The following is a 21,638-nucleotide window of genomic DNA, read 5'->3' as shown; positions in this document are numbered from 1 at the left end:
TCAAAACTTGAGTTTTAACTTTCCCATCATCTCAGATAAAAAAAAAGTCAAATAGATCACAAGAAAATGAAAATTTTAGAGTTTAAGTATGGAAAAAATTTAAAGCAATAAAAAATGTAAGTAAAGAAAATTTATACACATACGACATATGAACACAAAAGTTTTGTTATCCAAGTTTTGGAAATTCCACTAGTTCAACCCTAATAGCTTGGAATTTTATTAGAATTTTTTTTTCTAGACATGTTTTTAAAAATGAATATGCATGCATGAAACATGTTTAAAATGCAAATAACATATGGATCCAAACCTTTTAAAGAGAATAACATTAAATTCTCAAGTGAACGTTTGGCGGGATATTTATCCGAGTAAAACAAGCCATTATTTTGCAAATTTACAAAACGCTGTCCTAACGATCAAAGATGATTGTAAAGTGATTTAGCATGCGTAACGTGCAATATTTTTGTAAGGAATGACCTATGCATTGCGAGTCTACACTCGGTTAAAAATCCCCCGCCTTCCCCTTTTCCCGATGATTGCAAAACCTGATATATAAAAACTAAAAAGAGTTCACAATCCATAAAAAGTACAAACACTTTTTGGAATTATCACTCTCTACATTTGTGCTTTGTGCGTTTCCATTTAATATGTGTACTTTTTTTTTCTTAAATTGAAACTTGAGTTTTCACTTTCCCACCATCTTGTAAACAAAAAAAGAGATAAAAGGCAAATAGATCACAACAAAATAAAAATTATAGAGTTTATGTATGGAAAAGATTTAAAGCAATAACAAATGTAAGTAAAGAAAATTTATTAACAAACCACAAATGAACACAAAAATTTTGTTATCAAAGTTTGGGAAATTCCACTAGTTCAACCCTCATAGTTTGGAATTTTATTTGAAAGAGATTTTTCTGCCCATGTTTTAAAAAATGAAAATGCATACTTGAAACATGTTAAAGATGCAAATGACCTATGGATCCAAAATTTTTAAAGAGAATAACATTAAATTCTCAAGTGAACTTGCGGTGGGATATTTACCCAAGTCAAACAAGCCATTATTTTGCCCATTTAAAAAAAGCTGAACACAAATGAACACAAAATTTAAAGCAATCAAAAATTTATGTAAAGGAAATTAATTCACACACCAGAAATGAACACAAAATTTTGTTATCTGGGTTTGGGAAATTCAACCATAATAGCTTGGAATTTTGTAAGAAAGAGATTTTTCTACACATGTTTTAAAAAATGGATATGCATGCTTGAAACATGTTAAAGATGCAAATGACCTATGGATCCAAATCTTTTAAAAAGAATAAAGAATAACATTAAAATCTCAAGTGAACTTGCGGTGGGATATTTACCCGGGTCAAACAAGCCTTTATTTTGCCCACTTACATAAAGCTAACCTAACGATCATAGATGATTCTAAAGTGATTTATCATGCATAACGGGCTATATTTTTGAAAGGAATGACTTATGGATTGGGAGTCAACACTCGGTTAAAAATCCCCCACCTCCCCCTTTTCCCAACGATTGCAAAACCTGATATATAAAAACTAAAAAAAGTTTACAATCACTAAAAATTATTGACACTTTTTGGAATTATCACTCTCTACATTTGTGCATTGTGTATTTCCCTTTTAGATGTGTACTTTTTTTTCTTAAATCAAATCTTGAGTTTTCACTTTCGCTTCATCTCGTAATAAAAAAAGAGATATAAGTCAAATAGATCACAACAAAATGAAAATTTTAGAGTTTATGTATGGAAAAAATTTAAAGCTATAACCAATGTAAGTAAAGAATTTTTTTTCACACACCATAATTGAACACAAAAGTTTTATTATCCGAGTTTGGGAAATTCCACTAGTTCAACCCTAAAAGCATGGAATTTTATAGGAAAGAGATTTTTCTACACGTGTTAAAAAATGGATATGATTGCTTCAAACATGTTAAAGATGGAAATGACCTATGGTTCCAAACCTTTTAAAGAGAATAATAGTAAATTCTCAAGTGAACGTGTGGTGAGATATTTACCCGAGCCAAACAAGCAATTATTTTGCCTATGTACAAAAAGCTGACCTAAGGATCATAGATGATAGTAAACTGATTTATAATGTGTAACGGGCTATATTTTTGTAAGGAATGACTTAAGGATTGGGAGTCAACACTCGGTTAAAAATCCCCACTTCCCCCTCATCCCGACGATCGCAAAACCTGATATTTAAAAACTAAAAAGAGTTCACAATTCATACACATTACAGACACTTTTTGGAATTATCAAGTGAATGTGCGATGGGATATTTACCCGAGTCAAACATGCCATTATTTTGCCCATTTATGAAAAGCTGACCTAGCGATCATAGATGATTGTATAGTGATTTATCATGTGTAACGGGCTATAGTTCTTTAAGGAATTATTTATGGATTGGGAGTCAACACTCGGTCAAAAAACCCTTGCCTCTGCCTTTTCCCGACGATTGCAAAACCTGACAAATAAAAACTAAATAGAGTTTACAATCCCTAAAAATTACAAACATTGATCTGAATTATCACTCTCCACATTTGTGCATTGTGCTTTTCTATTTTAAATGTGTACTTTTATTTCTTAAATTAAAACTTTAGTTTTCACTTTCCCTTCTTCTCGTAAACGATAAAAGAGATCAAAGGCAAATAGATCACAACAAAATGACAATTTTAGAGTTTATGTTTAGAAAACATTTAAAGCTATCAAAAATGTAAGTAAAGAAAATTTATTTACACACCACAAATGAACACAAAAGTTGTGTTATCCAAGTTTGGGAAATTCCTCTTGTTAGACCGTAATAGCTTGGAATTTTATTAGAAAGAAATTTTTCTAAACATGTTTTAAAAAATGAGTATGCATGCTTGAAACATGTTTAAGATGCAAATGACCAATGGATCCAAACTTTATAAAGAGAATAACATTAAATTCTCAAGTGAAGGTGCTGTGGGATATTTACCCGAGTCGAACAAGCCATTACTTTGCCCATTTACAAAAAGCTGACCTAACGATCATGGATGATTATAAAGTGATTTATCATCCGTAACGGGCTATATTTTTGTAAGAAATGACTTATGGATTGGGAGTCAACACACGGTTAAAAATCCACCGCCTCCCCCTTTTCCCACGATTGTAAAAGCTGATAAATAAAAACTAAGAAGAGTTTACAATCCCTAAAAATTATAGACACTTTTTTGGAATTGTCACTCTCTACATTTGTCCATTGTGCATTTCCATTTTAGATGTGTACTTTTTTTTCTTAAATCAAAACTTGAGTTTTCACTTTCCCATCATCTCGTAAACAAAAAAAAGAGATAAAAGGCAAATAGATCACAACAAAATGAAAATTTTAGAGTTTAGGTATGGAAAAAATTTAAAGCAATAACAAATGTAAGTAAAGTAAATTTATTCACACACCACAAATGAACACAAAAGTTTTGTTATCCAAGTTTGGGAAATTCGTCTAGTTCAACCTAATAGCTTGAAATTTAATAAGAATGATTTTTCTACACATGTTTTAAAAAGTAGATATGCATGCTTGAAACATGTTAAATATGCAAATGACCTATGGATCCAAACCTTTAAAAAAGAATAAGATTAAATTCTCAAGTGAACGTGTAGTGAGATATTTAACCGAGTCAAACAACGGATTATTTTGCCCATTTAAAAAAAGCTTACCTAACGATCATAGATGATTGTAAATTTATTTATCATCCGTAACGGGCTATATATTTGTAAGGAATGACTTATGGATTAGGAGTCAACACTCGGTTAAACATCCCCGCGTCCCCCTTTTCCCGACGATTGCAAAACTTGATATATAAAAACTAAAAAGAGTTTACAATCACTAAAAATTACAGACACTTTTTGGAATTTTCATTCTCGACATTTGTGCATTGTACATTTCCATTTTACATGTGCACTTTTTTTTTCTTAAATGAAATCTTAATTTTTCACTTTCCCTTCATCTCGTAAACAAAAAAAGAAATAAAAGGCAAATAGATCACAAGAAAATGAAAAATTTAGAGTTTAGGTATGGAAAAAATGTAAAGAAATAAAAAATGTAAGTAAAGAAGATTTATTCACACGCCACAAATGAACACAAAAGTTTTTTTTATCCAAGTTTGGGAAATTCTTGTATTTCAACTCTAATAGCTTGGAATTTTATAAGAAAGAGATTTTTCTACACAAGTTTGAAAAAATGGATATGCATGTTTGAAACATGTTAAAGAAGCAAATGACCTATGGATCCAAACCTTTTAAAAAGAATAACATTAAATTCTCAAGTGAACGTATGGTGGGATATTTAACCGAGTCAAACAAGCCATTATTTTGCCCATTTAAAAAAAGGCTACCTAACGATCATAGATGATTCTAAAGTGATTTATCATGCGTAAGGGGTTATATTTTTTTAAGGAATGACTTATGGATTGGGAGACAACACTCGGTTAAAAATCCCCCGCCTCCTGCTTTTCTCGACGATTGCAAAACCTGTTATATAAAAATTAAAAAGAGTTTACAATCCCTAAAAATTACTGCCACTTTTTTGAATTATCACTCTAAACGTTTGTGTGTTGTCCATTTCCATTTTAGATGTGTACTTTTTTTTCTTCAAACAAAACTTGAGTTTTTACTTTCCCTTAATCCGTTTATGAAAAAGAGATAAAAGGCAAATAGATCACAACAAAATGAAAATTTTAGAGTTTATGTAAGGAAAAAATTTAAAGCAATCAAAAATCTAAATAAAGAAAATTTATTCAGACACCACAAATATAGACAAAAGTTTTTTTATCTGATTTTGGGAAATTCCACTAGTTCAACTATCAGAGCTTGGAATTTTATATGAAAGAGATTTTTCTACACATGTTTTAAAAAATGGATATGCATGCTTGAAACATGTTAAAGATGCAAATGACCTATGGATCCAAACCTTTTAAAGAGAATAACATAAAATTTTCAAGTGAACGTGCGGAGGGATATTTACCAGGGTCAAAAAAGCCTTTATTTTGCCCATTTACAAAAAGCTAACCTAACGATCATTGATGATAGTAAAGTGATTTATAGTGCGTAACGGGCTATATTTTTGTAAGGAATGACTTATGGATTGGGAATCAACACTCGGTAAAACATCCCCCACCTCCCCCTTTTCCCGATGATTGCAAAACCTAATATATAAAAACTAAAAAGTGTTTACAATCCTGAAAAATTACAGACACTTTTTGGAATTATCGCTCTCAATTTTGTGCATTGTGCATATCCATTTTAGATGTGCACTTTTTTTTGTTAAATCAAATATTGAGTTTTCACTTTCCCTTCATCTCGTAAACAAAAAAAAAGAGATAAAAGTCAAATAGATCACAACAAAATGAAAAATTTAGAGTTTATGTACGGAAAAAATTTAAAGCAATAACTATTTTAAAAAAAGAAAATTTATTCACGCACCACATTTGAACACAAAAGTTTTGTTATCCGAGTTTGAGAAATTCCACTAGTTCTACCCTAATTGCTTGGAATTTTATAAGAAAGATATTTTTCTAGACATGTTTTAAAAAATGGATATGCCTGCTTGTAACATATTAAAGATAGAAATGATCTATGGATCCAAACCTTTTAAAGAAAATAACATTAAATTCTCAAGTGAACTTGCAGTGGGATATTTACCCGAGTCAGACAAGCTATTATTTTGCCCATTTACTAATAGCTGACCTAACGATCATGGATGATTATAAAGTGATTTATCATGCGTAAGGGGCTATATTTTTTTAAGGAATGACTTATGGATTGCAAGTAAACACTTGGTTAAAATCCCCCTCCTCTTGCTTTTCCCGATGATTGCAAAACCTGATGTATACAAACTAAAAAGAGTTTACAATCAATAAAAGTTACTGACACTTTTTGGAATTATCACTCTATAAAATTTGTGTGTTGTGTATTTCCATTTTAGATGTGTACTTTTTTTCTTAAATCAAATCTTCAGTGGTCACTTTCCCATCATCTCGAACACAAAAAAAAAGAGATAAAAGGCAAATAGATCACAACAAAATGAAAATTTTAGAGTTTAGGTATGGAAAAAATTTAAAGCAATAACAAATGTAAGTAAAGTAAATTTATTCACACACCACAAATGAACACAAAAGGTTTGTTATCCAAATTTGGGAAATTCCTCTAGTTCAACCTAATAGCCTGGAATTTTATAAGAAAAAGATTTTTCTACACATGCTCTAAAAAATGGAAATGCATGCTTGAAACATGTTAAAGATGCAAATGCCCTACGGATCAAAACTTTTTAAAGAGAATAACAGTAAATTCTCAAGTGAACGTGCAGTGGGAAATTTACCCGAGTCAAACAAGCCATTATTTTGCCCATTTACAAAAAGCTGACCTAACGATCAAAGATGATTGTAATGTGATTTATCATGCGTAACAGACTAACTTTTTGTATGGAATGACTTATGGATTGGGAGTCAACACTCGGTTAAAAATCCTCCGCCTCCCCTTTTCCCGACGATTGCAAAACATGATATATAAATACTAAAAAGAGTATACAAACCCTAGAAATACAGAAACTTTTTGGAATTATCACTCTCTACATTTGTGCATTGTGCATTCCCATTTTACATGTGTTCATTTTTTTCTTAAATATAAACTTGAGTTTTCACTTTCCCTTCATCTCGTAAACAAAAAAAGTGATAAAAGGCAAAAAGATCCCTACAAAATAAAAATTTTAGAGTTTATGAGTGGAAAAAATATAAAACAATAAAAAATAAAATAAAATAAAATTTATTCACACACCACAAAAGAACACAAAAGTTTTGTTATCCAAGTTTGGGAAATTCCACTAGTTTAACCCTAATAGGTTGGAATTTTATAAGAAAGAGATTTTTCTACACATGTTTTAAAAAATGTAAATGCATGCTTGAAACATGTTAAAGATGCAAATGACCTATGGATCCAAACCTTTTAAAGAGAATAACGTTAATTTCTCAAGTGAACGTGCGATGGGATATTTACCCGAGTCAAAAAGGGAATTATTTTCCCATTTACTAAAAGCTGACCTAACGATCATAGATGATTTTAAAGTGATTTATCATCTGTAAGGGGCTATATTTTTTAAAGGAATGACTTATGGATTGGGAGTCAACACTCGGTTAAAAATCCCCCACCTCTTGCTTTTCCCGACAAATGCAAAATCTAATATATAAAAACTAAAAAGAGTTTACAATCCCTAAAAATTACTGACACTTTTTGGAATTATCACTCTGTACATTTGTGCATTGTGCATTTCCATTTAGATGTATCTTTTCTTTCTTAAATCAAATCTTGAGCACTTTCGCTTCATCTCGTACACAAAAAAAAAAAGAGATAAAAGGCAAATAGATCACAACTAAATGAAAATTTTAGAGTTTATGGATGGAAAAAATTTAAAGCAATAAAAAATTTAAGAAAATAAAATTTAATCACACACCACAAATGAACGCAAAAGTTTTCTTATCCAAATTTGGGAAATTCCACTAGTTCAACCCTAATAGCTTTCAATTTTATAAGAAAAATATTTTTCTACACATGTTTTAAAAAATGGATATGCATGCTCAAAACATGTTAAAGATCCAAATGACCTATGGATGAAAACTTTTTAAAGAGAATAACATTAAATTCTCAAGTGAACGTGCAGTGGGATATTTACCCGAGTCAAACAAGCCATTATTTTTCCCAATTACAAAAAGCTGACCTAACGATCATAGATGATTGTAAAGTAATTTATCATGCATAACGGGCTATATTTTTGTAAGGAATGACTTATGGAATGGGGGTCAACACGGTTAAAAATCCCCTGCCACCCCCTTTTCCTTACGATTGCAAAACCTGATATATATAAACTAAAAAAGAGTTTACAATCCCTAAAAGTTATAAACACTTTTTGGAATTATTTGTCTCTACATTTGTGCATTGTGCATTTCCATTTTAGGTTTGTACTATTTTTTCTTAAATCAAAACTTGAGTTTTCACTTTCCCTTCTTCTCGAAAACAAAAAAAATGATATAAAAGGCAAATAGATCACAAAAAAATGAAAATGTTAGAGTTCATGTATGGAAAAAATTTAAAGCAATAACAAATGTAAGAAAAACAAATATATTCACACACCACTAATGAACACAAAAGTTTTTTTATCCAAGTTTGCGAAATTCCACTAGTTCAACAATAATAGCTAGGAATTTCATAAGAAAGAGATTTTTCTACACATGTTTTAAAAAATGGAAATGTATGCTTGAAACATGTTAAAGATGCAAATGACCTATGGATCCAAATCTTTTAAAGAGAATAATATTAAATTCTCAAGTGAATGTGTGGTGAGATATTTACCCGAGTCAAATAACCCATTATATTGGCCATTTAAAAAAACCTTATCTAACGATCATAGATGATTGTAAAGTGATTTATCATGCATAACGGACTATATTTTTGTAAGGAATGACTTATGGATTGGGAGTCAAAACTCGGTTAAAAATCCCACTCCTCCCCCTTTTCCCGACGATTGCCAAACAAGATATATAAAAACTAAAAAGAGTGTACAATCCCTAAAAAATATAGAAACTTTTTGGAATTATCACTCTCTACATTTGTGTGTTGTGCATTTCCATTTTAGATGTGTACTTTTTTTTCTTAAATTAAAACTTGAGTTTTCACTTTCTCTTCCTCTCCTAAACAAAAAAAGAGATAGACCGCAAATAGATCACAACAAAATAAAAATTTTAGAGTTTATGTAAGGAAAAAATTTATAGCAGCAACAAATTTAAGTAAAGAAAATTTATTCATAGACCACAAATGAACATCAAAGCATTGTTATCATAGTTTAGGAAATTCCACTAGTTCAACCCTAATAGCTTGGAATTTTATAAGAAATAGAATTTTCTACACATGTTTTAAAAAATGGATATGCATGATTGAAACATGTTGAAGATGCAAATGACCTATGGGTACAAACCTTTTAAAGAGAATAACATTAAAATCTCAAGTGAAAGTGCGGTGGGATAATTACCTGAGTCAAACAAGCCATTATTTTGAACATTTACAAAAAGCTGACCTAACGATCATATTGTAAAGTAATTTATGATGTGTAATGGGCTATATTTTTGTGAGGAATGACTTATGGATTGGGAGTCAACACTCGGTTAAAAATCCCCCGCCACCCCCTTTCCCCACCATTGCAAAACATTATATATAGAAACTAAAAAAGAGTTTACAATCAATAAAAATTATAGACACTTTTTGGAATTATCACTCTGTACATTTGTACATTGTGCATTTCCATTTTAGACGTGTACTTTTTTTCTTAAATCAAACCTTGAGTTTTCACTTTCTCTTCATCTCGAAAACAAAAAAAAAAAAGATAAATAAGGCAAATAGATCACAACAAAATTAAAATTTTAGAGTTGATGTATGGAAAAAATTTAAAGAATTAACAAATGTAAGTAATGAAAATTTATTCACACACCAGTATTGAACACAAAAGTTTTGTTATCCAATTTTTGGAAATTCCACTAGTTCAACCCTAACATCTTGGAATTTCATAAGAAAGAGATTTTTCTACACATGTTTTAAAAAAGGGACATGCATGCTTGAAACATGTTAAAGATGCAAATGACTTATGGATCCAAACCTTTTAAAGAGAATAACATTAAATGCTCAAGTGAAAGTGCGGTGGGATATTTACCCGAGTCAAACAAGCCATTATTTTGGCCAATGACAAAAAGCTGACCAAACAATCATAGATGATTGTAAAGTGATTTATCATGCATAACGGGCTATATTTTTGTAAGGAATGACTTATGGATTGGGAGTCAATACTCGGTTAAAAATCCCTCGCCTCCCCCTCTTCCCGACAATTGCCAAATCTGATATATAAAAACTAAAAAGAGTATACAATCCCTAAAAATTATAGACACTTTTTAGAATTATCACTCTCTACATTTGTGCATTGGGCATATCCATTTTGGATGTGTACTTTCCTTTGTTAAAATAAAACTTGAGTTTTAACTTTCCCTCCATCTCGTAAACAAAAAAGGATATAAAAGGAAAATAGATCACAACAAATTGAAAATTTAAGAGTTTGTGTAAGGAAAAAATTTAAAGCAATAAAAAATGTAAGTAAAGAAAATTTATTCACACACCACAATTGAACACAAAAGTTCTGTTATCCAAGTTTGGGAAATTCCACGAGTTCAACCCTAACAACTAGGAATTTCATAAGAAAGAGATTTTTCTACACATGTTTTAAAAAATGGAAATGCATGCTTGAAACATTTTAAAGATGCAAATGACCTATGGATGCAAACCTTTGAAAGAGAATAACATTAAATTCTTTAGTGAATGTGCGGTGGCATATTTACCCGAGTCAAACAAGCCATTATTTTGCCCATTTACAAAAAGCTAACCTAACGATCATTTATGATTGTAAAGTGATTTATCATGCGTAATGGGCTATATTTTTGTAAGGAAACACTTAGTTAGAAATCCCCCGCCTCCCCCTTTTCACGACGATTGCAAAACCTGATATTTAAAAACTAAAAAGAGTTTACAATCCCTAAAAATTACAGACACTTTTTGGAATTATCAAACTCTACATTTGTGCATTGTGCATTTCCATTTTAGATGTGTACTTTTTTTTCTTAAATCAAAACTTGAGTTTTCACTTCCCTTCATCTCGTAAACAAAAAAAAAAAAAAAGATAAATGGCAAAAAGATAACAACAAAATAAAAAATTTAGAGTTTATGTATGGAAAAAATTTAAAGCAATAAACAAATGTAAGTAAAGAAACACCACAAATGAACACAAAAGTTTTGTTACCCATGTTTTAGAAATTCCACGAGTTCAACCCTAATAATAGCTCAAAATATTATAAGAAATAGATTTTTCTACACAAGTTTTAAAAAATGGATATGCATGCTCGAAACATGTTAAAGATGCAAATGACCTATGGATCCAAACCTTTTAAAGAGAATAACATTAAATTCTCAAGTGAACGTGCGGTGGGATATTTACCCGAGTCAAACAAGCCATTATTTTACCCATTTAAAAAAAGCTGATCTAACAATCATAGAAGATTGTAAACTGATTTATCATGCATAATGGGCTATATTTTTTTAAGGAATGACTTATGGATATGAAGTCAACAATCAGTTAAGAATCTGTCGCCTCCCCCTTTTCCCGACGATTGCAAAACCTGATATATAAAAACTAAAAACAGTTTACAATCTCTAAACACTTCAAACACTTTTTGGAATTATCTCTCTCTACATTTGTTCATTGTGCATTTCCAATTTCGATGTTTACTTTTTCCTTCTATCAAAACTTGAGTTTTCACATTCCCTTCATGTCGTAAACAAAAAAAGAGATAAAAGGCAAATAGATAAAAAAAAATTAGATTTTATGTATAGAAATAATTTAAAGGAAAACAAAATGTAAGTAAAGAAAATTTATTCACACACCACAAATGAACACAAAAGTTTTGTTATCCAAGTTTTGGAAATTCCACTATTTAAACCCTTATAGCTCGGAATTTTATAAGAAAAAGATTTTTCTACAAATGCTTTAAAAAATGGATATGCATGCTTGAAACATGTTAAAGATGCAAATGACCTATGGATCCAAACCTTATAAAGAGAATAACATTAGATTCTTCAGTGAATGTGTGGTGGGATATTTACCCGAGTCAAACAAGCCACTATTTTGCCCATTTACAAAAAGCTGACCTTAATGGTAGTTGATGATTGTAAAGTGATTTACCATGACTAACTGGATATATTTTTGTAAGGAATGTCTTATGGATTGGGAGTCTACACAAAGTTAAAAATCCCCCGCCTCCGCCTTTTCCCGACGATTGTAAAGCCTGATATATAATAACTAAAAAGAGTTTACAATCGCTAAAATTTACAAAGTCGTTTTGGAATTATCTCTCTCTACATTTGTGCATTGTGCTTTTCCATTTTAGATGTATACTTTTTTCTTAAATAAAAACTTGAGTTTTCACTTTCCCTTCATCTCGAAAAAAAAACAGATAAAAGGCAAATTGATCACAACAAAATGAAAATTTTAGAGTTTATGTATGGAAAAAATTTTAACCAATAAAAAATGTAAGTAAATAAAATGTATTCACACACCACAAATGAACACAAATGTTTTGTTATCCAAGTTTGGGAAATTCCACTAGTTATACCCTCATAGCTTGGAATTTTATGAGAAAGAGATTTTTCTATACATGTTTTAAAAAATGGATCTTCATGCTTGAAACATGTTAAAGATGCAAATGACCTATGGATCCAAACCTTTTAAAGAGAATAACATTACATTCTCAAGTGAACGTGCAGTGGGATATTTACCTGAGTCAACCATGCCATTATTTTGCACATTTACAAAAAGTTGACCTAACGTTCATAGATGATTGTAAACTGATTTATCATGCACAACGGGCTATATTTTTGTAAGGAATGACTTATGGATATGGAGTCAACACTCAGTTAAAAATCCCCCACCTCCCCCTTTTCCCGACGATTGCAAAACCTGATATATAAAAACTAAAAATAGTTTACAATCCCTAAAAATGACAGACACTTTTTCGAATTATCACTCTATACATTTGTGCATTGTGCATTTCCATTTTAGATGTGTACTTTTTTTATCATAAATCAAAACTTGAGTGTTCACATTCCCTTCATCTCGTAAACAAAAAAAGAGATAAAAGGCAAATAGATCACAACAAAATAAAAATTTTAGAGTTTATGTATAGAAAAAATTGAAAGCAATACCAAATGTAAGAAAAGAAAATTTATTCACACCCACAAATGAACACAAAAGTTTTGTTATCCAAGTTGGGGAAATTCCTCTAGTTCAACCCTAATAGCTCGGAGTTTTACAAGAAAGTGATTTTTCTACACATGTTTTAAAAAATGGATATGCATGCTTGAAACATGTAAAATATTCAAATGTCCTATGGATCCAAACCTTTAAAAAGAGAATAACATTAAATTCTCAAGTGAAGGTGCGGTGGGATATTTACCCGAGTCAAACAAGCCATTATTTTGCCCACTTACAAAAAGCAGACCTAACGATCATAGATAACTGTAAAGTGTCTTATCATGCGTAACGGGCTATAATTTTTTAAGGAATGACTTATGGATTGGGAGTCAACACACAGTTGAAAATCCCCCGCCTCCCCTTTTGCCGACTATTACAAAACCTGATATATAAAAAGTAAAAAGAGTTTACAATCCCTAAAACATATAAACACATTTTGGAATTATCTCTCTCTACATTTGTGCATTGTCCATTTCATTTTAGATGTATACTTTTTGCTTAAATCAAAACTTGATTTTTCACTTTCCCTTCATCTCCTAACAAAAAAAGAGATAACAGGCAAATTGATCACAACAAAATGTAAATTTTAGAGTTTATGTATAGAAAAAATTTTAAGCAATGACAAATGTAAGTAAAGAAAATTTATTCACACACCACAAATGAACGCAAAAGTTTTGTTATCCAAGTTTGGGAAATTCCACTAGTTCAACCCTAATCGCTCGGAATTTTATGAGAAAGAGATTTTTCTACACATGTTTTAAAAATTGAATATGCATTCTTGAAACATGTTCAAGATGCATACGACCTATGGATCCAAACCATTTAAAGAGAATAACATTAAATTCTCAAGTGAACGTGCGATGGGATATTTACCCGAGTCAAACAAGCCATTATTTTACCCATTTACAAAAAGTGACCTAACGATCATAGATGATTGTAAAGTGATTTATCTTGCGTAACGGGCTATATTTTTTCAAGGACGGACTTATGGATTGGGATTCAACACTTAGTTCAAAATCTCTTGCCTCCCCCTTTTTCCCGACGATTGCAAAACCTGATATATAAAAACTAAAAAAAGCTTAAAATCCCTAAAAATTACAGACTTTTTTGGAATTATCTCTCTCTATATTTTTGCTTTGGGCATTTCCATTTTATACGTATACATTTTTCTTAAATCAAAACTTGAGTTTTCACTTTACCTACATATCGTAAACAAAATAAGAGATAAAAGGCAAATAGATCACAACAAAATAAAATTTTTAGAGTTTATGTATGGAAAATAAAGTAAAAATAAATCTAAGTAAAGAAACTTTATTCACACACCACAAATGAACACAAAATTTTTGTTATCCAAGTTTGGGAAATTCCACTAGTTCAACCTTATTACCTCGGAATTTTATAAGAAAGAGATTTTTCTACGCATGTTTTAAAAAATGGATATGCATGCTTGAAAGATGTTAAAGATGCAAATGACCTATGGATCTGAACCTTATAAAGAGAATAACATTAAATTCATAAGTGAATGTGCGGTGGGATATTTACTCAAGTCAAAAAAGCCATTACTTTGCTCATTTAAAAAAAGTTGACCTAAGGATCGTAAATGATTGTAAAGTGATTTATCATGCATAACGGGCTATAATTTTTTAAGGAATGACTTATGAATTGGGAGTCTGCACTCAGTTACAAATCCCCCGCCTCCCCATTTTCCCAACGATTGCAAAACTTGATATATAAAATTAAAAAGATTTTACAATCCCTAAAAATTACAACCACTTTTTGGAATTATCTCTCTCTACATTTGTACGTTGTGCATTTCCATTTTGTTGTTTCTTTTTTCTTAAATCAAACCTTGAGTTTTCACTTTCCCTTCATCTCGTAAACAAAAAAAAGAGATAAAAAGCAAATAGATCACAACAAAATGAAAATTTTAGAGTTTATGTATGGAAAAAATTTAAAGCAATAACAAATGTAAGTAAAGAAAATTTATTCACACACCACAAATGAACACAAAATTTTTATTAACCAAGTTTGATAAATTCCACTAGTTCAACCCTAATAGCTCGGAGTTTTATAAGAAAGAGATTTTTCTCCACATGTTTTAAAAAATGGATATGCATGCAGGAAACATGTTAAAGATGTAAATGACCTATGGATCCAAACTTTTTAAAGATAACAACAATAAATTCTCATGTGAACTTGCAGTGGGATATTGACCTGACTCAAACAAGCCATTATTTTGGCCATTTAAAAAAAGCTAACCTAATGATCATAGATGATAGTACAGTGATTTATCATATGTAATGGGCTATATTTTTTTAAGGAATGACTTATGGATTGGGAGTCAACACTCATTTAAAAATCCCTTGCCTCCCCCTTTTCCCAACAATTGCAAAACTCGATATATAAAAACTTAAAAGAGTTAACAGTCCCTAAAATTTACAGACATTTTTTGTAATTATCTCTCTCTACATTTGTGCATTGCACATTTCCATTTTAGATGTATAGTTTTTTCTTAAATCAAAACTTGACTTTTCACTTTTCCTTCATCTCGTAAAGTAAAAAAGAGATAAAAGGCAAATAGATCACAACAAAATCAAAATTTTAGAGTTTATGTATGGAAAAATTTATAGCAATAACAAATGTAAGTAAATAAAATTTATTCACACACCACTAATGAGCACAAAATTTTTGTTATCCATGTTTTGGAAATTCCATTAGTTCAACCCTAATAGCTCGGAATTTTATAAGAAAGAGATTTTTCTACACATGTTTTAAAAAATGGATATGCATGCTTGAAACATTTTAAAGATACAAAGGACCTATGGCTCTACAACTTTTAAAGAGAATAACATTAAATTCTTAAGCGAATGTGCGGTGGGATATTTACCCGAGTCAAACCAGCCATTATTTTTCCAATTTACAAAAAGCTAACCTATCGATCGTAGATGATTTAGATGATTGTAAAGTGATTTATCCTTCGTAACAGGTTATATTTTTTTAAGGAATGACTTATGGACTGGGAGTCAACACTCAGTTAAAAATTCCCTGCCTCCCCCATTTCCCGACGATTGCAAAACCTGATATATAAAAAGTAAAAAGAGTTTACAATCCCAAAATCTTGTAGACACTTTTTGGAATTATCTCTCTCTACATTTGTGGATTGTGCATTTCCATTTTAGATGGATATTTTTTTCTTAAATCAAAACTTGAGTTTTCACTTTCCCTTCATCTCGTAAACAAAAAAAGAGATTAAATGCAAATAGATCACAACAAGATGAAACTTTTAGAGTTTATGTGTAGAAAAAATGTGAAGCAATAACAAATTTAAGTAAATAAAATTTATTCACACACCACAAATGAACACAAATGTATTGATATCAAAGTTTGGGAAATTCCACTAGTTCAACCCTATTAGCTCGGAATTTTATGAGAAAGAGGTTTTTCTAAACATGGTTTAAAAAATGGATATCCATGCTTGAAACATGTTAAAGATGCAAATGTCTTAAGGATCCACACCTTTTAAAGAGAAAAACATTAAATTCTTGAGTGAATGTGCGGTGGGATATTTACCCGAGTCAGACAAGCCATTATTTTGCCCATTTAAAAAAAGCTGACCTAACGATCGTAGATGATTGTAAAGTTATTTATCATACGTAACGGGCTATATTTTTTTAAGCAATGACTTTTGGATTGGGAGTCTACACTTAGTTAAAAATCCCCCGCCTCCCTCTTTTCCTGACGATTGCAAAACCTGTTATATAAAAACTAAAAAGAGTTTACAATCCCTAAAAATTGTAAATAAACTTTTTGGAATTGTCTCTCTCTACATTTGTGCATTGTTTATTTCCATTTTAGATGTATACTTTTTTCTTAACTCAAAACTTGAGTTTTCACTTTCCCTTCATCTCGTAAACATAAAAAGAGTTAAAAGGCAAATAGATCACAACAAAATAAAAAATTTAGATTTTATGCGTGGAAAAAATTTAAGCAATAACAAATGTACGTAAAGAAAATTTATTCACACACCACAAATTAACACAAAAGTTTTGTTATCCAAGTTTGGGAAATTTAACTAGTTCAACCTTCATAGCTCGGAATTTTATATGAAAGAGATTTTTCTACACATGTTTTAAAAAATGGATATGCATGCTTGAAACATGTTACAGATGCAAATGACCTCTGGATCCAAACCTTTTAAAGTGAATAACAATAAATTCTCAAGAGCACGTGCGGTGGGATATTTACCTTAGTCAAACAAGCCATTATTTTGCCCATTTACAAAAAGTTGAACTAAAGAACGTTGATTGTAAAGTGATTGATCATGCATAATAGTCTGTATTTTCTTAAGCAATGACTTATGGATTGGGAGTCTACACTCAGTTAAAAATCCCCAACCACCCCTTTTCCCGAAGATTGCAAAACCTGATATATAAAAACAAAAAAGCGTTTACAATCACTACAAATTACAGACACTTTTTGGAATTATCTCTCTCTATATTTGGGCATAGTGCATTCCTATTTTGGACTTTTTCATAAATCAAAACTTGTGTTTTCACTTTCTCTTTAACTCGTAAACAAAAAAAGAGATTAAAGGAAAATAGATCACAACAAAATAAAAACTATAGAGTTTAAATATGGAAAGAATTTAAAGCAATAACGAATGTAAGTAACGAAATTTATTCACACACCATAAATGAAGACAAAACTTTTGTTATCCAAGTTTGAGAAATTGCTTTGGTTCAACCCTAAAAGCTCGAAATATTATAAGAAAGATATTTTTCTACACATGTTTTATAAAAGGGATATGCATACTTGAAACACGTTAAAGATACAAATGACCTATGGATCCAAACCTTTTAAAGAGAATAACATTAAATTCTCAAGTGAACGTACGGTGGGATATTTACCCAAGTCAAACAAGCCATTATTTTTCCCATTTACAAAAAGTTGAACTATCGATCATAGATGATTGTAAAGTGATTTATCATGTGTATCGGGCAATATTTTTGTAAGGAATGACTTATGGATTGGGAGTCAACACTCAGTTAAAACTCCCCCACCTCCCCCTTTTCCCGACGATTGCAAAACCTCATATAGAAAAACTAAAAAGAGTTTACAATACTTAAAAATTACAGACTTTTTTTGAATTATCTCTGTCTATATTTGTGAATTCTGCATTTCCATTTTAGATGTATACTTTTTTCTATACTCAAAACTTGAGTTTTCACTTTCCCTTCATCTCGTAAACAAAAAAAGAGATAAAAGGCAAATAGATCACAACAAAATGAAAAATTTAGAGTTTATGTATGGAAAAATTTTTTAAAAAATAACAAATATAAGTTAAGAAAATTTATTCACACACCATAAATGAACACAAAAGTTATGTTATCCAAGTTTGGGAAATTCCACTAGTTCAACTCTAATAGCTCGGAATTTTATAAGAAAGAGATTTCTACACATGTTTTAAAAAATGGATATGTATGCTTGAAACATGTTCAAGATGCAAATGACATATGGATCCAAAAATTTTAAAGAAAATTACATTAAATTTTTAAGTGAATATGTGGTGGGATATTTACCCGACTCAAACAAGCCATTATTTTGCCCATTTACAAAAAGCTGACCTAACGATCGTATATGATTGTAAAGTGATTTATCATGCGTAACGAGCTATATTTTGTAAGGAATGACTTATGGATTGGGATTCTACACTCAGTTAAAAATCCCGCGCCTCCCCCTTTTCCCGATGATTGCAAAACCAGATATATAAAAACTAAAAAGAGTTTACAATCCCTAAAAATTATAGTCACTTTTTTAAATTATCTCTCTCTACATTTGTGAATTGTTCGTTTCCATTTTAGATGTATACTTTTTTCTTAAATCAAAACTTAAGTTTTCACTATCCCTTCATCTCGTAAACAGAAAAAGAGATAAATTTTATTCACAACAAAATGAAAATTTTAGAGTTTATGTATGGAAAATTTTAAAAGCAATAACAAATGTAAGTAAATAAAATTATTTACACACCACAAATGAACACAAAAGTTATGTTTTCCATGTTTGGAAATTCCGCTAGTTCAACCCTAATAGCTCGGAATTTTATGAAAAAGAGATTCTTCTACACATGTTTTAAAAAATGGATATGCATGCTTGAAATATGTTAAAGGTGAAAATGACCTATGGATCCAAACCTTTTAAAGTGAATAACATTAAATTCTCAAGTGAACGTGCGGTGGGATATTTACCCGAGTCAAACAAACCATTATTTTGCCCATTTACAAAAAGCAGACCTAACGATCGTATATGATTGTAAAGTGATTGATCATGAATAACGGGCTATTTTTTTTCTAAGGAATGACTTATGGATTGGGAGTCTACACTCAATTAAAAATCCCCAGCCTCCCCCATTTCCCGACGATTGTAAAACCTGATATATAAAAACTAAAAAGAGTTTACAATCCCTAAAAATTACCGACACTTTTTGAATTATCTCTCTCTACATTATTGCATTGTGCATTTCCATTTTAGATTTATACATTTTTCGTCAATCAAAACTTGAGTTTTCACTTTCCCTTCCTCTCGTAATAAAAAAAAAAGAAAAAAAGAAGGCAAATAGATCACAACAAAAGGAAAATTTTAGAGTTTATGTGTGGAAAAAATTTAAAGCAATAACACATGTAAGTAAAGAAAATTTATTCACACACCACAAATGAACACAAAAGTTTTGTTATCCAAGTTTGGGAAATTCCACTAGTTCAACCCTTATAGCTCGAAATTTTATAAGAAATAGAATTTTCTACACATGTTTTAAAAAATGAATATGCATGCTTGAAACATGTTAAAGATGAAAATGACCTTTGGATCCAAACCTTTTAAAGAGAATAACATTAAATTTTGAAGTGAATGTGGGGTGGGATATTTACTCGAGTCAAACAAGCCATTATTTTGCCCATTTACAAAAAGCTGACCTAACGATCGTAGATGATTGTAAAGTGATTTTTCAAGCGTAACGGGCGATATTTTTGTAAGGAATTACTTATGGGATGGGAGTCTATACTCAGTTAAAAATCCCCCGAATCCCCCTTACCCGACGATCGCAAAACCTGATATATAAAAGGTAAAAAGAGCTTACTATCCCTAAAAATTACAAACACTCTTTGGAATTTTGTCTCTCTAAATTTTTGCATTGTGAATTTCCATTTTAGATGTATACTGTTTGCTTAAATCAAAACTTGAGTTTTCACTTTCCCTTCTTCTCGTAAACAAAAAAAGAGATAAAAGGCAAATAGATCACAACAAAATGCAAATTTTAGAGTTGACGTAAGGAAAAAATTTAAAGCAATAAGAATTGTAAGTCAAGAAAATTTATTCACACACCACAAATCAACACAAAAGTTATGTTCTCCAAGTTTGGGAAATTCCACTAGTTCAGCACTAATAGCTTGGAATTTTATATGTGAGCGATTTTTCTACACATGTTTTGAAAAATCGATATGCATGCTAGAAACATGTTAAAGATGCAAATGACCTATGGATCGAAACCTTTTAAAAAGAATAACATTAAATTCTTAAGCGAATGTGCGTTGGAAAATTTAGCCGAGTCAAACAATCCATTATTTTACCCATTTACAAAAAGCTAATATAGCGATCGTAGATGATTGTAAAGTGATTTTTCATGTGTAACGGGCTATATTTTTTTAAGGAATGACTTATGGATTGGGAGTCTACACTCAATTAAAAATCCCCCGCCACCCCCTTTTCCCGATGATTGCAAAACCTGATATATATAAAAAGAAAAAAGAGACACTTTTTGGAATACACTCTCTATACATTTGTGCATTGTGCATTTCCATTTTAGATGTATACTTTTTTCATAAATCAAAACATGAGTTTTCATTTTCCCTTCATCTCGTAAACAAAAAAAGAGATAAAAGGCAAAATGGATCACAACAAAATGAAAATTTTAGAGTTTATGTATATAAAAAATTTAAAGCATTAACAAATGTAAGTAAAGAAAATTTATTCACACACCACAAATGAACACAAAAGTTTTATTATCCAAGTTTGGGAAATTCCACTAGTTCAACCCTAATAGCTCGGAATTTTATGAGAAAGAGATTTTTCTACACATGTTTTAAAAACTGGATATGCATGCTCGAAACATGTTAAAGATGCAAATGACCTGTGGATCCAACCTTTTAAAGAGAATACCATTAAATTCTTAAGTGAAAGTGCGGTGGGATATTTACCCGAGTCAAACAAGCCATTATTTTGCCCATTTAGAAAAAGCTGGTGTAACGATCGTAGATGATTGTAAAGTGATTTATCATACATAACATGCTATAGTTTTGTAAGGAATGACTTTTGGATTGGGAGTCTACACTCAGTTAAAAATCTCTTGCCTCCCTCTTTTCCTGACGATTGCAAAACCTAATTTATAAAAACTAAAAAGAGTTTACAATCCCTAAAAATTACAAACACTTTTTGGAATTATCTCTATCTACATTTGTGCATTGTGCATTTCCATTTTAAATGTATACTTTTTCTTAAATCAAAACTTGAGTTTTCACTTTCCCTTCATCTCGTAAACGTAAAAAGAGTTAAAAGGCAAATAGAACACAACAAAATGAAAATTTTAGAGTTTATGTATGGAAAAAATTTAAAGCAATAACAAATGTAAGTAAAGAAAATTTATTCACACACCACAATTGAACACAAAAATTTTGTTATCCTAGTTTGGGAAATTCAACTAGTTCAACCTTC

This window comes from Aristolochia californica, unplaced genomic scaffold (assembly GCF_029961685.1).
Source record: "Aristolochia californica isolate CCGP_79_NKW_82.1479 unplaced genomic scaffold, dmAriCali1.0.hap1 SCAF_8, whole genome shotgun sequence".
Taxonomy (NCBI): domain Eukaryota; kingdom Viridiplantae; phylum Streptophyta; class Magnoliopsida; order Piperales; family Aristolochiaceae; genus Aristolochia; species Aristolochia californica.
This window is presented reverse-complemented; position numbering follows the sequence as displayed.